This window comes from Schistocerca serialis, chromosome 5 (assembly GCF_023864345.2).
Source record: "Schistocerca serialis cubense isolate TAMUIC-IGC-003099 chromosome 5, iqSchSeri2.2, whole genome shotgun sequence".
Taxonomy (NCBI): domain Eukaryota; kingdom Metazoa; phylum Arthropoda; class Insecta; order Orthoptera; family Acrididae; genus Schistocerca; species Schistocerca serialis.
The window spans coordinates 102,475,370-102,496,747 of NC_064642.1; the positions used below are offsets into that span (position 1 = coordinate 102,475,370).

Consider the following 21,378-nt stretch of genomic DNA (forward strand, 5'->3'; position numbering starts at 1 on the left):
GTGTTTGGTGTGGACAGCGCTATTTATGTCACCACACTTGAATGTATCTCAGATCGTAGCTGTATTTACACTTTACTCTACCGTATTATGTTAATGTATGTGCACTATATATGTATTTAATTGTGGTACCTTCATTACCCAGCTTGATGTGATCCACGTGACAACGATATTTTACATTCAGAGGAAAATTTGTTCTCATTGGATTACGCTAGTTTATTTATTGCGGGTATTATCGCAATTTGGACAGAAACACATAGAATAATAGTTTTCTATGTTTCATTTGAACTTTTTTATAAATTTTTTTGCTTTAAAAATTTTTGCGGATTCCTACTAAGTTTTCTGTATACGTAAAGTGTACTATACTGGAGACTGAAATTCTTTGCATTGTATGTGCGTAATGTAAGTAAAATACTAAGTCAGCCCGCATCTCGTGGTCGTGCGGTAGCGTTCTCGCTTCCCACGCCCGGGTTCCCGGGTTCGATTCCCGGCGGGGTCAGAGATTTTCTCTGCCTCGTGATGGCTGGGTGTTGTGTGCTGTCCTTAGGTTAGTTAGGTTTAAGTGGTTCTACGTTCTAGGGGACTGATGACCATAGATGTTGCGTCCCATAGTGCTCAGAGCCATTTGAACCATTTGAATTAAGTCAATTGCTCATTATGTTAAGTAATTTTCTAATGACCTTTCATATTTAAAAATATTTATGTGTATAAATTGTTCATGTTGATGTCAATTTGACAATTCAAGAAATGGTCACGCTTACACCTACATCTACATACATACTCCGCAATCCACCATACGGTGTGTAGCGGAGGGTACCTCGTTCCACAACTAGCATCTTCTCTCCCTGTTCCACTCCCAAACAGAACGAGGGAAAAATGACAGCCTATATGCCTCTGTACGAGCCCTAATCTCTCTTATCTTATCTTTGTGGTCTTTCCGCGAAATATAAGTTGGCGGCAGTAAAATTGTACTGCAGTCAGACTCAAATGCTGCTTCTCTAAATATCCTCAGTAGCGATTCACGAAAAGAACCCCTCCTTTCCTCCAGAGACTCCCACCCGAGTTCTTGAAGCATTTCCGTAACACTCGCGTGATGACCATACCTACCAGTAACAAATCTAGCAGCCCGCCTCTGAATTGGTTCTATGTCCTCCCTTAACCCGACCTGATAGGGATCCCAAACACTCGAGCAGTACTCAAGAATAGGTCGTATTAGTGTTTTATAAGCGGTCTCCTTTACAGATGAACTACATCTTCCCAAAATTCTACCAATGAACCGAAGACGACTATCCGCCTTCCCCACAACTGCCATTACATGCTTGTCCCACTTCATACCGCTCTGCGATGTTACGCCCAAATATTTAATCGACGTGACTGTGTCAAGCACTACGCTACTAATGGAGTATTCAAAAGTTACTGGATTCTTTTTCCTATTCATCTGCGTTAATTTACATTTATCTATATTTAGAGTTAGCTGCCATTCTTTACACCAATCACAAATCTTGTCCAAGTCATCTTGTATCCTCGTACAGTCACTCAACGACGACACCTTCCCGTACACCACAGCATCATCAGCAAACAGCCGCACATAGCTATCCTTCCTATCCAAAAGATCATTTATGTAGATAGAAAACAACAGCGGACCTACCACACTTCCATGGGGCACTCCAGATGATACCCTCATCTCCGATGAACACTCACCATCGAGGACAAGGTACTTGGTTCTGTTACTTAAGAAGTCTTCGAGCCACTCACATATTTGGGAACCAATCTCATATGCTCGTATGCGCTTAGCAACAATATAAGAAATAGGTGTCGCGTAAAAGTCAATGTGGTTTTGTTTATAACGAAAATTGCTCTGGTGAGTGGAAAAGGTGGCAAGGGCGAATTGGCATGCTACCTAGAGCAAGCACGGGATGTAAGTCACACAGTCTGTATGCAGCAGTGATTCAGGCAACACTTAAGTGGAACAGGAGATGCTTTGCCTGCAAATTAGCACAAAATGCCTCGGATGGAGACTGCAAACGAGATAGCTACGAGTTGTTGCGCTACTGTATGTAGAACTGAACGACGCCAAGAAGAGAAATTATGCCGATACAGCAGGAGACTTGCAGGCCGTACTGTGGGTAGTGTAACCGCCATAATTGTTCGCCACACCCAAGCCTACAGCCACTAAGTATGAGATTTTTAGAGTAAATTTACTTTTGTACAGGGTAAATCATTAATTTAAACTGTGTTTTAATAATGATTCTTCAAGTTTAAAGAAAGTGCTTCACTCATTTATTTCATCCTAATCATACACCTATATTGGTTTCCTTCCTGGTGTTTGTTGAATCCGAGTATCCTATTTCACAGACTAATGAAGTGCCAACTTAATATAAAGAGGCATCATCTAAATTGTTTTTCTGTTTACTTAACAATTGTAAAGTGTTTTAGTAAAAGTTTGCTAACGTAAAATTCAATCAGACTGTAGCTAAGTTACTAGAATCTGGTAAATGGCTATACAGAGTTAGTTCAAAGAACAATAGCTTTCGAAAGTAAATTCCATTAAGAAAGAGGTTTTCTGGAAGTGAAATGGTCAGTAGAAAGAGTGTGTGCTTCATTATCTAAGTATTTTAGTATTTAACTTTGTTTATTATAGAAAACGATTTTCTATAGGTCTCTCTGGCCAATTTTTTTAGCTTCCCCGCAGTTATTTACTGGGATTTTCCTCTTTTAAAAACGTAATGTATAAGGGTGTAGTACTCAAAAAGAAATTCCAGTGTCTGCTCTAAAACTGTTGAAGTGGAGTAATATTAATTTGAAGAGCCAAATTGAACAGCAGGAAGAAAGTAGGCAGGAAGTCATACTTCAGCTTTTCCAATACCGGTACTTCACTGTTACATTGCCTGGATAGGCTGGCGATCATTAGTACTTGTTTCAAACCACTACACGAACTTGTAACTTAGAACTTGTCCTAGCTTTAGTATAACATTATTCATACTGCATTTCTGTTTAACGTCTGGGTAAAATCTTAGGAAAAGAATTGAATAGTCTGATTTACTTATCCATTGTACATATCACATGGCCAAATCCAGTAAAAAGGGTAACTCTATTGATTAGCTTTTTCTATTAACAGAACTATCCTCCCATAGGGTACTTTATTAGGAAACTAAACTAATTTTTAGTAAGAGGCTTATACGTGGCTCTGTTATTTATGTAAAAGCATACTAAATTACAATAGTAGAGGTAAGTTTATACTCACTCGACATCAAAACCGTTTATAAAGTAGCCAAAACATGACGATGTAACTATTTTGGCAGTTAAAAAATCCAAGGTAACGAATGTAATAAAGGCTAAGTTGGACAGCCGGACGTTTTGAGGGGACCTGGACGAGAAATGACTGAAGTTGTCGAAAACATATTTTTGTCACCATCTGAAAGACAAATTTCTCCTGCTTCAAAAAATGTATTTTTATCTCCTTTTCATTTGTTGATTTGGTCTTAAACGCCCTTCGAACAAATGTCTGCGAACCAGCGACACTCACGCGACAGGCAAGGAATATCACCACAACCATGTCTTGCCTGTCACGGAAGCAATAAATCCAGTATACAGGGACGTTGAAGATACAAAGTTACTTAGCAGATGTCTGTATGACCATACACAGCCCTCATGAGAGATTCAACAGTTGTGTTTGTCAAAGAGTACCAAAAAGAGAGTTTGTTCGATTGATAGTAGTCAGGTGTAGTAGATGCTGTCATCTGTTTCAGTGATGGTGTAATCAGAAGACAAAACTAATGGACAAATTAAACATCCCACCAGGATAAATCCAATATACAGGGACCTAGCAGATACAAAACTACTTAGCAGGTGTCTACATGGCCATACACCAAACCTTCATGAGAGTTTCAACAGCTGTGTTAGGCAAAGAGTACCAATAAGAGTGTTTGTTCAATTGATAGTGCTCAGGTGTAGTGGAAGCTCTCACTCGTTTCAGTGATGGTGTAATCAGAAGACAAAACTAATGGACAAATCAGGCATCCAAACAGGAAATAATATGATAGCTGTGATGAATGAGAAAGATTGTCAGCATGTAGCTGAAGGTGAAAGGGTTGCGTAAGTCAACACTAACGGTCCAGCGTAAGGAAAAGATTCCTGTAAAAGTCTACAGAGGATCAAGAGCAGCTGACCAGCAAGAATAATTCTGCTGGAATGTTCTGAAAGAGGCATACGGTGAGTCGAAAACTCTGAGAACGATCTTCTCTCATTTTCTCAAAACTACATTTTCAGGACCTTACGTATGATTTGAGTTATGTTCACCAAATTCCCCAAAGTAAACTGTCTATTATACAGAATGTCGTATTTCTTAAACTATAACAGATAATTAAATAGCCTTCCTTGTACAGCTTTAGTTAATGTCATTCAGTGTTGGCATAAAACCGCAACTTCCTTCGCATAGTAGATAAAGAGTAACACGTGATGAAAGCGAGGCGTAGATATGCAGCTCGTTGAACTCCAGGTCCCCTTAAAATGAGATATACGAGATACATAAACAGAAGCGAAAATAGCCTTTCAATTTTCAGCACGCACCTCAGAGAGTAATACACACTCCATTGAAAACATCGAGAGAAATTTCACTAATGTACAAATCTTTCAAAGGGCAATTGATGGACACGCTGGAAGAAATACCTGTACAAATCTACATTCACACGACTAAGCTCCCAGACCAATTGTTAAATCAAGAAACAAAATGGAGTATCAGAAAAATCATAGAAAATTTCCGTAGCACGTTTATGAGCACATGAAAGGCACTCCACCATTCATTAATAATCAAATACGCGCCTATAAACAATTCATAGAAACCTTCAAGAGTACCTTAATCAGCATGTGAATTACAATCTAGTGAGAATTATAAAAGCGAAATAATATTGTACGTATATTTCATTGAAATAGTAATTAAGCAATACGTTTGCTTTCAAATAGTGCTGAAAGGAAATTAAATATATATTGTGAAACTGTGATGTGGTGGAACACTGTCTTATATTGGATATAGTCGTTGATGTTAATACAATCGCAAAGTAAATTGAAGACATCAATGATTATAAAAGACCTAATAAAATTCGTTGTATCAACATCCGTCAAAATTGTGATAATAGTTACGAAAAAATTAGGGAGAGTGACACACAGTGTGTTTCATTGAGGAACTTCGCCTCTGTATATAAAATATCATTGTCATGTGAATCACATTATGCTGGGTAATGAAGGCACAACAGTTACGGAAAATATATATTATGCAGATACATTAACATAACACAGTAAGTTGTAACTGCAATTGTTATATACACTCCTGGAAATTGAAAAAAGAACACCGTGAATTCATTGTCCCAGGAAGGGGAAACTTTATTGACACATTCCTGGGGTCAGATACATCACATGATCACACTGACAGAACCACAGGCACATAGACACAGGCAACAGAGCATGCACAATGTCGGCACTAGTACAGTGTATATCCACCTTTCGCAGCAATGCAGGCTGGTATTCTCCCATGGAGACGATCGTAGAGATGCTGGATGTAGTCCTGTGGAACGGCTTGCCATGCCATTTCCACCTGGCGCCTCAGTTGGACCAGCGTTCGTGCTGGACGTGCAGACCGCGTGAGACGACGCTTCATCCAGTCCCAAACATGCTCAATGGGGGACAGATCCGGAGATCTTGCTGGCCAGGGTAGTTGACTTACACCTTCTAGAGCACGTTGGGTGGCACGGGATACATGCGGACGTGCATTGTCTTGTTGGAACAGCAAGTTCCCTTGCCGGTCTAGGAATGGTAGAACGATGGGTTCGATGACGGTTTGGATGTACCGTGCACTATTCAGTGTCCCCTCGACGATCACCAGTGGTGTACGGCCAGTGTAGGACATCGCTCCCCACACCATGATGCCGGGTGTTGGCCCTGTGTGCCTCGGTCGTATGCAGTCCTGATTGTGGCGCTCACCTGCACGGCGCCAAACACGCATACGACCATCATTGGCATCAAGGCAGAAGCGACTCTCATCGCTGAAGACGACACGTCTCCATTCGTCCCTCCATTCACGCCTGTCGCGACACCACTGGATGCGGGCTGCACGATGTTGGGGCGTGAGCGGAAGACGGCCTAACGGTGTGCGGGACCGTAGCCCAGCTTCATGGAGACGGTTGCGAATGGTCCTCGCCGATACCCCAGGAGCAACAGTGTCCCTAATTTACTGGGAAGTGGCGGTGCGGTCCCCTACGGCACTGCGTAGGATCCTACGGTCTTGGCGTGCATCCGTGCGTCGCTGCGGTCCGGTCACAGGTCGACGGGCACGTGCACCTTCCGCCGACCACTGGCGACAACATCGATGTACTGTGGAGACCTCACGCCCCATGTATTGAGCAATTCGGCGGTACGTCCACCCGGCCTCCCGCATGCCCACTATACGCCCTCGCTCAAAGTCTGTCAACTGCACATACGGTTCATGTCCACGCTGTCGCGGCATGCTACCAGTGTTAAAGACTGCGATGGAGCTCCGTATGCCACGGCAAACTGGCTGACACTGACGGCGGCGGTGCACAAATGCTGCGCAGCTAGCGCCATTCGACGGCCAACACCGCGGTTCCTGGTGTGTCCGCTGTGCCGTGCGTGTGATCATTGCTTGTACAGCCCTCTCGCAGTGTCCGGAGCAAGTATGGTGGGTCTGACACACCGGTGTCAATGTGTTCTTTTTTCCATTTCCAGGAGTGTATGTTAATGCAGAACTGAGATAAATGTAAGTGCTATGACGCAAATAGAACAGTCCACACCAAACACATCCTAAATACAAAATACGTAAGTGGTTAGCGTATGAACCATACTATTACTGATAGGCTACGTTTATTATCCACATTCGACGCATCGACGTATTACAAATTTTATTCTCTGTAACAGGTGGCATCTGAAAATAGGTACGGCTGAAACTTAATAGCCAACACTAAATAACTAGCAACTCTGGTGTAAACTTTTAAAGATGTATTCTTTTCATCTCTTGAAAGAGGAATATCGAACCACATGAGTTCCAAAAGAAATCCGTTGGAATTCGATTACTCGATAAATAGTACAATTCTCAAGGCTGTCAATTCAACTAAGTACCTGGGTGTTAAAATTACGAACAACTTCAGTTGGAAAGACCCCATAGATAATATTGTGGGGAAGGCGAACCAAAGGTTGCGTTTCATTGGCAGGACACTTAGAAGATGCAACAAGTCCACTAAAGAGACAGCTTACTCTACACTCGTTCGTCCTCTGGTGGAGTATTGCTGCGTAGTGTGGGATCCTTACCAGGTGGAATTGACGGAGGACATCGAAAGGGTGCAAAAACGGGCAGCTCGTTTTGTTATTATCACGTAGTAGGGGAGAGAGTGTGGCAGATATGATACGCTAGTTGGGATGGAAGTCATTAAAGCAAAGACGTTTTTCATCGCGGCGAGATCTATTTACGAAATTTCAGTCACCAACTTTCTCTTCCGAATGCGAAAATATTTTGTTGAGGCCAACCTACATAGGTAGGAATGGTCATCAAAATAAAATATGAGAAATCAGGGCTCGAACACGAAGGTTTAGGTGTTCGTTTTTCCGGCGCGCTGTTCGGGAGTGGAATGGTAGGGAGATAGTATGATTGTGGTTCGATGAACCCTCTGCCAAGCACTTAAATGTGAATTGCAGAGTAATCATGCAGATGTAGATGTATCAGCCCTCAAAAATGTTCGAATGTGTGTGAAATCTTATGGGACTTAACTGCTAAGGTCATCAGTCCCTAAGCTTACACACAACTTAACCTAAATTATCCTAAGTACAAACACACACAACCATGCCCGTGGGAGGACTCGAACCTCCGCCGGGACCAGCCGCACAGTCTATGACTGCAGCCCCCAGACCGCTCGGCTAATCCCGCGCGGCTATCAGTCCTCACTAGCCGAAAACTGAACGGTTGCAACTCGTATAGATATATATTGAAACAACCCCTTAGAAAAATTTGTGAATTACTGTGCTGATAAACCTCTTACATCATTTGATTTTCAAACAGCTGAGCAGAACTGAACGTACTCAGACATTTCGCTCTTTACTTGTTCTGATCAACACTAAACTGACACACAATATTTTTAGCGCAACGCAATCTGACTTTCAATAATCCCTACAAAAGAACGGCCCTGACTGACAGTAACCTATACCTTTCATGAATCACTTACCTTACAAAAATCTTCGTTACTCGAACTATTGCAATATAGTATGCTCCAATACTGCCAGTTGAATAAAAGATTCTAACTACTGAAGGCATTAACTGCTGATGGGCATAGTTAGCAAATGAAAGATTTTGATAGATAACAAACAATGCATTTACCTTAATAATGTTCAAAAGTCATCATATATATCAGTTCATGGTATCCAATATTACAGATTTACTCTTTCTGATGGACACACGTCAAGATCGTCCGCTCTCAAAATTCTGCCATCCCTCTCTCCACGTCCACCACTGCTGGCGGCTCACCTCCAACTGCGCAACGCTACGTGCTGTTCACATCCAACTGCCCAACACTACAATAGCAAATATTCCAACAATGCAAACCAGCCACAGACTTCACACAGCACAGTCAGTCATTTTCATGTAGAGCTCTACGTGGCGTTACCAACATAAAAACCTAAATAGCCTACTTAAAATATACTAATATTGGTACTGATTTTACCAATTCTCTTTTAAAAGACATATTCGAAATCGGATTTCAGCATTCTGGAAAAGATATGTTCCCAGTATCAGTTAACATGCTAAAGTTGCGGAAGCAGTCCGAAAAAAGGCGCCATGATGCCCTGTATCTTTTGTTCTTGCTAATTTTTTTCCTTGTAGTGTGCAAATGTAGGAGAGCTCCCCTAACATGCACTCTATTGCTTTTGTTCATTACGCGGCCGTAGCGTGGCTCATGTAAACACATTTGGCCCAGAAATATTCTGCTGCAAACATTGCCGGGCAACAGTGGCCGGCAATGCTGCCGTACATTTGGTTGTAATTCGTGTGACCATGATAATCCCCGACAACAATCCCGGCCTATATAGTTAGCAATAGCCAATTTTTGCAGTCCGTGTAAACGTAATCTTACGTGGTGTACAGGTGAAGGGGACTAGTGATGGTCGAATAAGATTCGTAATGCCACATTACATTTTTTCTATTAGATGTTTTTTTTGCTTTATACAATATCGTTAGAAATTACAATCGGAAACAGTAAAACCAATTTACAAACACGGAATATAAAGATTTAGTTACTTCTACTTCACAAAGAATAAAGTAAATATAAAGTAAAATATGGTCCACAGACGTGGATCAGCATATGGTACATGTAATGTATCTAAGACACGTTTTCATACTAACTAAAAGTCCATGCTTAGGCACGAATATAGGTGAAATTAGCTGTACACGGCTTCTCACGTCACACGTAGCGCTACATACGAACAGCCCTTGAAGAGGGCGCTCGATAATGCATGTTATGTACTTTAATTATATATACATGATACGGTTATGAGCCATACTTCATTTTTTGTTTATTTGAAAGTATGCTTTTGACAGGTTGAAGAGATACGATTTTTAAATTATATGTTTGTAATATTATATGTATGTTTTACATTGTTTCTGGAGATGGACGACGTTGGCGACCACATGTAAAAATTTTGTGATTTCGCGAGAGAGAAAATAAAAAAAAATTAAACAGTCAATCATGGTACTCCATACATGCAACTTCGTTTCTTATAGGAAATGACAATGTTGCATCTATGGAGTTTTCGTAGTAAACAGACAATCATCACACTTTATCCAGGCTTTGGACTGGCTAAATGGGAAGAGTAAACTGTCATTAAGGTGTGTTTAAAATCAGTATTTTGTATGTCTTATATTTTTTTATTTTTGTATTTACTTTCTTAAATTTTATATTTTATTTTTAAATTTGTAAGTTACTATGAGTATTTACATTTTGTGCATTCTTTTGATATATATCGTCCAACACAAACATATGATTTCATTCGAATTTTTGGACATAGGAGACAGCTTTCAAACAAGCCCTGATGTCACCATCCTCGTATACCTTTCTGCTATTTTTTCCAGCCTTTCATCTGGTTACGCATGAGTTGTTTTCTTTGTTTGCCTTCCACACTTAATTCTTATCTCGTTAATGCACATGACGAGTTCTCTGATTTTGTCTTCATACACTCGATCAAGTCTCTAATTTTAGGATTCGGTTTTCAGAGAAGATTACTAATTTTGTTCTGCCAACCTTCTACAGCGTTGGTGGTAGGATGGCGCCGTCTGTAGCAGTTCCAAAGACTGATCGTATTTTTGTGATTTTCCTGCCATCGATGTTATCCGGTGCTTGTGAATGTATTACGAGCCAGCCATCGCAGGCATCTTCAGGTCGACGGAACGCCAGAGCAATAAAAATGTGAATTTGCAACTTTACTTCTTCGTTTTCTCTGTATTTTCAAAGTAAGTCCCAAATCTTGCACTTACCTCCAGAGCCGGCCGAAGTGGCCGTGCGGTTAAAGGCGCTGCAGTCTGGAACCGCAAGACCGCTACGGTCGCAGGTTCGAATCCTGCCTCGGGCATGGATGTTTGTGATGTCCTTAGGTTAGTTAGGTTTAACTAGTTCTAAGTTCTAGGGGACTAATGACCTCAGCAGTTGAGTCCCATAGTGCTCAGAGCCATTTGAACCATTTTGAACTTACCTCCAGAGAGATTTCTTCATATGGAAATGGCAGCCATGCACTTGAACCGACGGGACCACAACTTTTAGCGCAGAAATCGCAGCTGATTCGAAATCAATGGTGACATTATTAGGTTTCCATTGTGGTAAATTATCCACAATATTGCGGAAAAGACGGATACATGTTTCTTTGCTTTTGTTTGGTAAGAATGCAATAGCCATCGGATAGATGTTTGTTTCGTATTTTGAACTTCAAATGGCTCTGAGAACTATGCGACCTAACTTATGAGGTCTTCAGTCGCCTAGAACTTAGAACTAATTAAACTTAACTAACCTAAGGACATCACACACATCCATGCCCGAGGCAGGACTCGAACCTGCGACCGTAGCGGTCGCTCGGCTCCAGACTGTAACGCCTAGAACCGCACGGCCACTCCGGCCGGCTCTTTGAACTTCCAAAGTCTGAATGAATAGTACATATTTGTGAAAATTGCTTGCTACAGCATTTGAAGGTTCCATCCATGAAAAAGTCTTGTTTAGTCTTTACAACCTGTCTGCCTGTTTTTCCGCTAAAAACTAAGATCCTATCGCCAAAGGAAAAACTGCTGCTGTCATTCGTAGTTAGTAACTCTGCTTGAAGATCAACTTCTTGTTGTGTTTCTGGCTCTTTGTAATTGCCGTGTGATTTGCCCCAGTATATGTACCGGTTGGTCAAAAGGTCAGTATAAATTTGAAAACTTAATAAACCACGGAATAATGTAGATAGAGAGGAAAAAATTTACACACATGTTTGGAATGACATGGGGTTTTACTAGATAAAAAAAGTTAACAAAATCTCAGACAAATGGCGCTGGACAGCAAAACGTCAGTGACTGCGCATGGCAATCGTGTACAAAAGGAGCTGTAATGAGAGAGAGAATCAGATGCGCCAGCAGTCGCAGCATGTTGACGTTACCTGAAAAGGCGCTTTTAGTGAAGCTGCATTATCAGAATGGGGAATGTGCTAGTTCAGCGCTACGATCCTATCGCCATAGGTAGGGGATTCGAACGGGTAAAGGTCCGTTGACAAATGCAGCAGTGGCGAGAATGATTTCGAAGGTCAAAGCCACGGGTGGCCTACCGAGCACAAGGCGTAATGCTGCTGAGACAGTTCAGGGAGAAATGGAGACTGTAGCGGGTTCGTTTTTGCACGGGTAAGTCAGCGCTCGTGCAGTCGCACGTCAAATGGCTCTGAGCACTATGGGACTTAACATCTCTGGTCATCAGTCCCCTAGAACTTAGAACTATTTAAACCCAACTAACCTAAAGACATCACACACATCCATGCCCGAGGCAGGATTCGAACCTGCGACCGTAGCAGTCGCGCGGTTCCGGACTGAAGCGCCTAGAACCGCTCGGCCACCCCGGCCGGCTAGTCGCACGTCGCACCGGCATTCCATACACTACTGTTTGGTTGGCACTTAGGCGTACCCTCCGATGCTATCCGTACAAAATCCATCGGAATCATGAACTGTTACATGGCGATTTAGTGAAGCGGAGGGCATTTGCGGTGTGGGAGTTTCAAAAGATGGTGGAAGATGACGATTGGTTGAGTAACGTGTTGTGGACCGACCAAGCTCATTTCACGCTCCAAGGATCTGTCAACGCCCACAACTGCAGAATTTGGCCTACCGAAAATCGTAGAACTGTCGTGGAAACTCCATTGCACGACGAGAAAGTCACGGTATGAGTTGGATTTACCACATCTACCGTTAGCGGCCCTTTTTTCTTCGAGGAAACGCGTGATTCTGGTTTTGTAACTGCTACCGTGACGGGTGAGAGGTATGCCGATACGTTACAGAATCGCATCATCCCCAGCCTGGCTGATAAACACCTGCCGGAACGTACGATGTTTATGCAGGACGACCCTCCACTCCATATTGATAGACGCGTGAAAGAGCTCTTGCGCGCTTCGTTTGGTGATGATGGTGTGCTCAGCCGCCACTTTCGTCGTGCTTGGCCTCCCAGGTCCCCAGACCTCAGTCCGTATGATTATTGGCTTTGGGGTTACCTGAAGTCGCAATCGAATCGTGATCGACCGGCATTTCTAGGGATGCTGAAAGACAACATCCGACGCCAATGCCTCACCATAACTCCGGACATGCTTTACAGTGCTCTTCTCAACATTATTTCTAGACTACAGCTATTGTTGAGGAATGATGGTGGGCATATTGAGCATTTCCTGTAAAGAACATCATCTTCGCTTTGTCTTACTTTGTTATGCTAATTAGTGCTATTCTGATCAGATGAAGCGCATCTGTTGGACATTTTTTTAACTTCTGTATTTTTTTGTTTCCAATAAAACCCCATATCATTCCAAGCATGTGTGTCAATTTGTACCTCTCCATCTACATTATTCCGTGATTTATTCAGTTTTCAAATGTATACTGACTTTTTGATCACTCGGTATAATATCCTCTGCATTGCTTGCTGTTCTGGCATTTCGGTGATAAAATCATACCCTCGATTGCGCAAGTCGCCTAACTCTTCGGTATATATTTTAAAAATCGAAGTCTCTTCCTCTCGTAATCTCTTCTTCGCCTGACTCAGCGTCTTTTTTTGCTTCTACGCGAGCGTCATCTAGAGGCCCACATTGATCCTCGGCAATATGTTGTTCTATTATTTCGAACAGCGCCATATCGCAGTGCCATCTGCATTGGTTCTCTTTACGATGTACGAGTAAACATCATAGTGGGCACATGTTTTACCGTGGGCGGTTGTTGACAGTTGCATATCGAGCGTATAAGCACACAGAGACACAAAGCGAACGAGCTGAACACTCCGGAAGTTAGACTCACACTGACAGTGACTATCCTAGCGGTCACTCACTTGGGTGTTCGAGGATTTTCCGAGTGCAGGTGGGCCGTGCTGCACAGTGATCGTTTCAGGTGAATGACAACTCCCTGGGGCGCAGGTAAGCTTTGCCCGTGAGCAGGTAGCTTCCAGCAAAACTGGGTGCGAATTTCACAGATTTCTAGCTGTGTGCGATTTTCACAGGGTGCGATTTTAAAATATTCGTAATAATAGGTTGTCCATAACTAAAGTTCCGGTTTCAAGACGCTATAGAAAGAGAATCAGTGCTCCAAACGAAATCATGGTTTGAACAGTACATTATTGTCACCAGGGAATAAAGAAATAAATCAATAAATAAGCAAAATAAATAAATACCGAACAGTTCGCTAATAAACGACGCTGTAAGCATTAAAACTTGCACACTTACAGGCACGCGGCATACGGCTGTTCCTCAGTTTACGTTCGAGACGCGTAAAACAACTGTCTCCATTAAGGATCGCGCGCTGCTAGTAAACCTCTTTTACAACTACGGCGACTGTGCACTAGGAGCCTTGCAGAAGTTCAAGGATATGAAAAAAGAAATTGGTCTGAAGTTTGCTAAAAAAAATTCGAAAAGACAGTTTCATTTGAAGCGCAATGTGACAGATGGAGGAAAGCAGTTGATCCGACGTCTGTCAAAGATGGGTAACTGCTTTCGAAAAGGGGTCGGGCAGTGGTGTGTAAACATGCAGTGCACGGGGAATTGGCCGAACGCTGAACATACCTGCGGGCACAGTGCAGAAAAATCCTACGTAACACCCATATAAAATATCCAAAGATTAGGAGTTGCTCCCGGTAGAGCTGTTCGCAAGATAAAATGTTCGCTCTTGAATTTCTTACTCTCATGGACAGTTAATGGCTATGATACATTCTGTACACGGACGAAGCTCATACCCACCTCCAAGAAAATGTCAGTACGCAGAATTTGCAGGATATGGCCAACGAAGAATCCGCACGCACATAAACTGTTACCACTGTAAGGTGTGGGTTGACAGCACCATTTGTCAGACCGTAGTTTTTTGAGGAGATGACTCGCTTGCGTCCTATCGTCTGTACCGTCACTGTTAAACGCTGTGAGAATCTTTTCCGCACCAACATCGTTGCAACGCTTCAGTTGCGTAGCTGTTAAGTTAAGATCATTTTTATGTAAGATGGAGCTCTTCTGCACCGTGCACAGCAAGCGAAGCGGGTGCTGCAGACGCTTTTCGGAAATGCTAAACATATCAGCCGTCGTTTCCCTTCAGTCTGGATCTCCATATCACCTGATCTTAATCCGTGTGACTTCGGGCTATGGGGTTAGCTGAAAGATGCTGTGTTCAGTGCTCCAATTATGAACGTATTTGAACTCAATGCACACGTTGCGCAACGTATTTCGTGCGTGTCCTTCGACACACGCCGATTAGTTGGGGGTCAAATGGTTCAAATGGCTCTGAGCACTAAGGGACTTAACATCTGAGGTCATCAGTCCTCTAGACGTAGAACTACTTAAACCTAACTAACGTAAGGACATCACACGCATCCATGCCCGAAGCAGGATTCGTACCAGCATCCGTAGCGGTCGCACGGTTCCAGACTGAAGCGCCTAGAACCGCTCGGCCACAGCGGCCAGCTGATCTGTTGCGTAAAATGTCTTGTGGCAGAAAACGGTGCACGGCATATTGAATATGTCTTGCGCCAATCCCACGACAGTTATAAACCTATCTCATTTTGCTTGTTTTGAGGTTTTCGGTCCGAGGGCAATTAAAAACCGATTTCTCTTATCCGATGTGGTACGACCTTGCCGTGTTGGATTGGCTTACCTAACTTACAGTGGCACAGCTGCTAACTGTAGCACTTGCGCAGTGATCTACACACAACAATGTTGCTGGTGTAAAGTGCAGCTCAAACCACAGCCGTCGTATTGCGAGTCGTATATCATTTGAACGGTTTATTTCAGTAGTGGTATAAGTCCATTACCTCCACTTTTCTGCCTGTAATGCTTCTGAAATTAAATGATGCAAACAAACAGAAAGGAAAGTTCAACTCTAGCAAGAAACCATGTTCTTCAATATTTCTGGTATCTCAACTGCAGATTTTTCAGCGCTCGTTTAACTTTAGGAGTCTGTATCTCACGACGAACAAAAATGGACTTGTACCACTATTGAAATAAGCCCTTAACTTGTAGTCTACCACTTTTACGCTAATACTCTTACAGCGACACCTACTGTTAAAGTTTTCGTTGTAACTTTTAGTCTACTACGGCGTTTCCGCTAGCGTCAACAATACGATGTTCAAATACGACGTCGTTGTGACCAGTGGTTCTCTTTCTACAGCGCTCTGAAACAGAAACTTTAATTATGGACACTCTGTACATGTGCCACTTGTATCAGCTTTCTTTCCTGGGATGGGTTTTGTTATTTTACATCTTGTCATGAAAGTAAAACGTTATTGGGGAAGTGTACATTATATTGCCAATAAGAAGTACAAACATGTCCACATGTAATTACAAAACGGACAAGAAGGTATTAGATTAGCTAGTCTTTTCTTACGGCACAAAACGATCTTACTCGTATGAGTTTACTTTCATTCTCAGGCCAGACGTCAGGTCAAACAGTCGTCGTCAGAAAGCAGCGAGCTTGTTGACGAGAAACCCTATTGTCGTTACAGTTAATGCAAAGAGTTAGTTTTGCATAATAATAACAATAATAATCAGAATTGGACTTTATTTAAAACATGGACTGCAGGTTCGACCTAAAATTGACCAAAAATTACACGAAATGAACTTCATCGGTTTGGGAAGGCAGGGTTTCGCACTATGTTACCAAAATGAGAGAGAATAATTTCGAAAGCATTATTAATTAATAAAGAATGCAAGTTATATTGAAATTGTGTCATCTTATATCACCGATGCTCGAAGAAGAAGGAAGGAAGGAATATCAGTTCTGTTAGTTTAACAAATAAAGATCGAAAATTCCTCCACAGATAATTCGTATATAAAGACGATGTTGATTTTCTGAGACATAATCTTATCTGTAATATCGAAATGTCAAGTTCACTCATAGTGACTACTTGAAATGAAATGTGTTGTTATGCACTTCACCGTGAAACACAAACTTCATACAACGCCATCATAAATACAGTGAAAGACAAACTGGAAAGCCACGTTTCCTTAAAATTTTCGGATAAAAATGCAGAAACTGTTTAGCGCTCCTTCTCTCACTTCTTTTTTAAACTGAAGGTGGGAAAACAGTAATATCAGAAATTGAGTCCGTCTTGATACAAAAACCCTGTTATTCGTTTATTTCTTTATTATCCCAAACTAGTTTCGGTGACAAATATCACCATCATTAGTGTTTTTTTTTAAATCTAAAACATGCAGAAAATAGCATGGTAATACAAACACAGTAAAACATTATGTAATAATGTAACTGTTCAGGCTTTCCCGGCGAGATCTTGGCATGTGGAATAATCGGGTCTACTGCCGGATGTTTGTGTCGCTCTGGCACAATATTTCGGCCACGTAACTCGTTGGCTTCTTCAGGTGCTACCTGAGAAGTCACGGGTAGCACCTGAAGAAGGCAACGAGTTACGTGGACGAAATACTGTGCCAGAGCGACACAAACATCCGGCAGTAGACCCGATTATACGACAACTCATTATGTAATAATGTTTTGCTTTGTATAACCATGCTATTTTCTGCAAATTTATATTAAAAAACCCACTGATGATGGCGATATTTGTCGCCGAACCTAGTTTAGGATAATAAAGAAATAAACGAATTACAAGATGTTTTACATCAAGGCGGACTCAATTTCTGATATTACTGTTTTTCTATGCCAACACGGACCAAATGGAAGAGTTCCAAGATAAAATCTTTGAAGGTGGGAAGGTGGGGCAAGGGAAGGCAGAAAGGAAGGGAACTATTGATGTCTGCTCCATCGGGACTTAATGCGGAGAAATTGTGTGCCGCACCGGGACTCGCATCTCAGGTATCTCACACACATTAGGCTCTTGTACACAGTTAACAGACACAGTATTTAGGATACTGCACAGACTATCTGCGTACGCCTCATGGCCGACCCACTGCGCGCCACCTATCCAAAGTCCCTGCCCATTCCCTCTATGCTCGCTGCTCTGAGATTCCTGCAGGAGGTCGGACGTACTTGTGCTACCGAAGAATGTGGATCCATTGACACCTATGCGAATCAATTATTTGAATGTGTGGTGTCTCGTCTTTCAGACATTTCCGAGAAAAACAGACACCACGCAGAATACACAGCTATGGCACATCATATGTAAACTAGTGGTGGAGGGGGGGGAGGGGGAAGAGGAGAAAGTTGATGAATAAAAATGTGTACCGGACCGGGATTCGAACCCGGAACCTCCTGCTCACTATGCAGGTGTGTTGACCACTGCATCATCCGGACACACTGTCCATCGCAACTGTGCGGACTGTCTCGGCACGCCTTCCAGCCATCCACACTCCCACCTAGTGCCACCTGTCCGCAGTTCCTCTTCATGTCCTCCATGCTCCCTGCTTTCAGATTCCCACAGGAGGTCGAACGTAATTGTATATCTGCAATGAAGGTGGCTTATGCATTGCCCAACGAGTCGAATCAATTATGTGAATGTATGTTGACTGTTTTTTGTGATAATCTGAAAGAACAGACACGGCACAACTATGAAATCCCCACTTCATTGCAATACGGACGTGCAATTTACAATCAATAGTAGAAGTTACTACGAAGTTTATTTGTTGTGCTTGCATTTCGAAAGGGTGTGTTTGTGAATGAGGTATCGGATATATTGCTTCCCCCTACTTATCCCTCCCGAGGAGATCACGAATGTAAAATTAGAGAGATTCGAGCCCCCACGGGGGCTTTCCGGCAGTCGTTCTTCCCACGAACCATACGCAACTGGAACAGAAAAGGGAGGTAATGACAGTTGTGATGAACGTGGGGTTGATCTGAGATTCTGTTATTCTGCGCAACGGATTAATCTGCGGTGTACCCTGTACCCTGTGGCTCCTGCAAGATGCAATTTCCACCCCCACACTACTACTGAAGTCAGACAGATGCTCCTAACGTTCTAAAGAGAAATGCCTGAAAAACTTTCAGCAATAAATATCTTCTGGAGTCGTCCGCTGTAAGGAAATGACACAAAAATTCACAAAATTTCTTATGTAACTAGTGGAATACTTGGGTACTGGAGTAGTGCTAGTTAGTGTAAGAAAAACATGAAACTAACGAAAGTTATTATTAATTTTGCAAAAATTCTGGGAAATCACAATGACACTTTTAGTTATGAATTGAACAAGTTATATCCTGGTTCTTTTTGGAAAGTGAAGTTACCTCTCAAGGATAGGATTCGCTAATGAAATTTCTATACGAAGTTTTAGGTGGTTGTTGACTTGGCAGAATGGCTGAGAGGCGTGCCTACTCAACTTGAATAAATATCTTTTAGAATGTTGCTAGGTACAGTCGAGGCTGTCGCGTGTGAAATGCAGTGAAGTGCAATGTTGTGGAGGAAATATGGAGCTCGCAATAGCTGTAGCGCACAATACCGTAAGCTGCCTTGACTGCTGTCTGCGCCACTTGCTGCTGACGAATAAGATAAATCTCGTTCTATCTGGATTGACCTTCGCCAGTCAAACTCTCCCTACACCTTGATGAAGTCAAGGATTCCTGATCGCCCCTAGTCTAACCACTGGCGTGGTACACCGGTCAGATAACCAGTCCACCTCGATGCCACTTAAAAATTCGCTCCCAGACGTTTAACTATAACTCTGTCAGTTCACACCGCACAATAAGTGTGACGGCCAACACAGTGAACAACACTTAGTCACAAGGACTCAATACAGAGTCACACTTCGATTCGCTCTTGACAGAGGTGCTCTCCCAGTGAAATACTGAGGAGAGACTTGTTCCTCACTCTTTGAGTAAACGTACGAGCGCACACTCTCTCGTTACGTGTTCTCGCTCTAAGAGCGACAACTGAACGGCGCCTCTCCACGCCAGACGTGAAGGGGTATATCTTTCGGTCTCTTCCATTAATCCTTCAGCTCAAGGCATCAGAAATATCGTCTGCCAATCAGCATTGCTCTTCCAAAACGGGAGAATGGGGTTCTGATTAAGGCGACCAATCCAGAAATCTGTAGTATCTGCGTTTGGTGTTTGCTGTCCTCGTGTGAAAATCTCTGAAACTGCATGCTATGTGTAAAGAATGTGTAGGCTGGCCGCTCCCACACAGTGTAGTGGCATTTGCTTCTAAGCCGATCATGGGGTCGTTCCTCCTTTCCCTCAGGCGAATGCTGTCCGCTCCACGGGTGGCTACCGACCGACATAGATGGGTTGGGACTGGCCTCCTAGCATGCGGTTGCCTCTCTTGAACTAAAAGCTCCTATGACCGTCGTGTCTGGAATGTATGTGTGTACACCAGCCTCGAGTATTTCCACCACGGTGCGCACTTGCGATTTATTAGTTATTTGCATATCGTTTACATGAATTCGTCACCGAGCGAGGTGGCGCAATCGTAACACACTGGACTCGCATTCGGGAGGACGACGGATAAATCCCGCGTCCGGCCATCCTGATTTTGGTTTTCCGTGATCTCCCTAAATTGCTCCAGGCAAATGCTGGGATGGTCCCTTTCAAAGGTCACGGCCGACTTCCTTCCCTAATCCGATAAGACCGTTGACCTCGCTGTCTGGTCTCTTCCCCCAAAACAACCAACCAACCAACATGAATTCGTACAACATTAACTTTATCTTATCGAGTTTGGATTCGAATGAAGTGCCTTGATGTGCGGAATATGATTGTGAAGGCGGAATATGTAAGCAATGAAGGTCAGGAGACCACGACGTCTTACACAGTGGCACGTAAAGTGCCCTCCACCACACTCTGTTGGGTGGCTTGCTGAGTATAAATGTAGATGTAGATGTCCCATGGTGTTTAGTAAAGATCTTGAAATTCCTTGAATATTATTCATAATTAATCTGAAGTTGAAAGTACCATCGTTTTTAAAAATACAATGAAGAGCCAAAGAAACTGGTACACCTGTCTAATATCATGTAGGGCCTCCTCGAGCACGCAGAAGTGCTGCAACTCGATGTGGCATGGACTCGACTGATGTCTGAAGTAGTACTGGAGGGAACTGACAACATCAGTAGTGCAAGGCTGTCTGAAAATCCGAAAGAGGGTGGAAATCTCTTCTGAACAGCTCGTGGCAAGGCATCACAGATATGCTCAATAGTTTTCATGTCTGACGAGTCTGGTGGCCAGTGGAAGTGTTTAAACCCAAGAGAGTGTTCCTGGAGCCACTGTGGAGCAATTCAGGACATGCGGGTCGTCGCATTGTCCTGCTTGAGTTGACCAAGTCCGTCTGAATGCACAATAGACACGAATGGATGCAGGTGATCAGACTGAATCCTTATGTACGTTTCACTTTTCGGAGTCAAACGTATCAAGGGTCCCATATCACTCCAACTGCACAGGCCCCACACCATACAGAGCCTCCACCAACTTGAACAGTTCCCTGCTGACATACAGGGTCGATGGATCCATGAAGTTATCTCCATAACCCTACACGTCCATCCGCTCGATGCAACTTGAAACGAGACTTGTCCAACCAGGCAACTTGTTTTTAGTCATCAACAGTCCAATATTGGTGTTAACGGGCCCAGGCGAGGTGTAAATGTTTGTGTCGTGCAGTCATCAAGGTTATACGAGTGGGCCTTCTGCTCCGAAAGCTCATATCGATGATGTTTCGTTGAATGGTTTGCACGCTGACATTTGTTGATGACCCAGCATTGAAA

The 21,378-nt window shown here is 42.9% G+C and overlaps 1 non-coding gene across 1 annotated transcript; it reads right to left on the reverse strand.

Moving 5' to 3' along the window:
- Positions 1-17,918: 17,918 nt before the first annotated feature.
- Positions 17,919-17,992, reverse strand: Trnat-agu (transfer RNA threonine (anticodon AGU)). Its single transcript has one exon. It is a non-coding gene; the product is annotated as a tRNA-Thr (tRNA).
- Between the last annotated feature and the right edge of the window lie 3,386 nt (positions 17,993-21,378).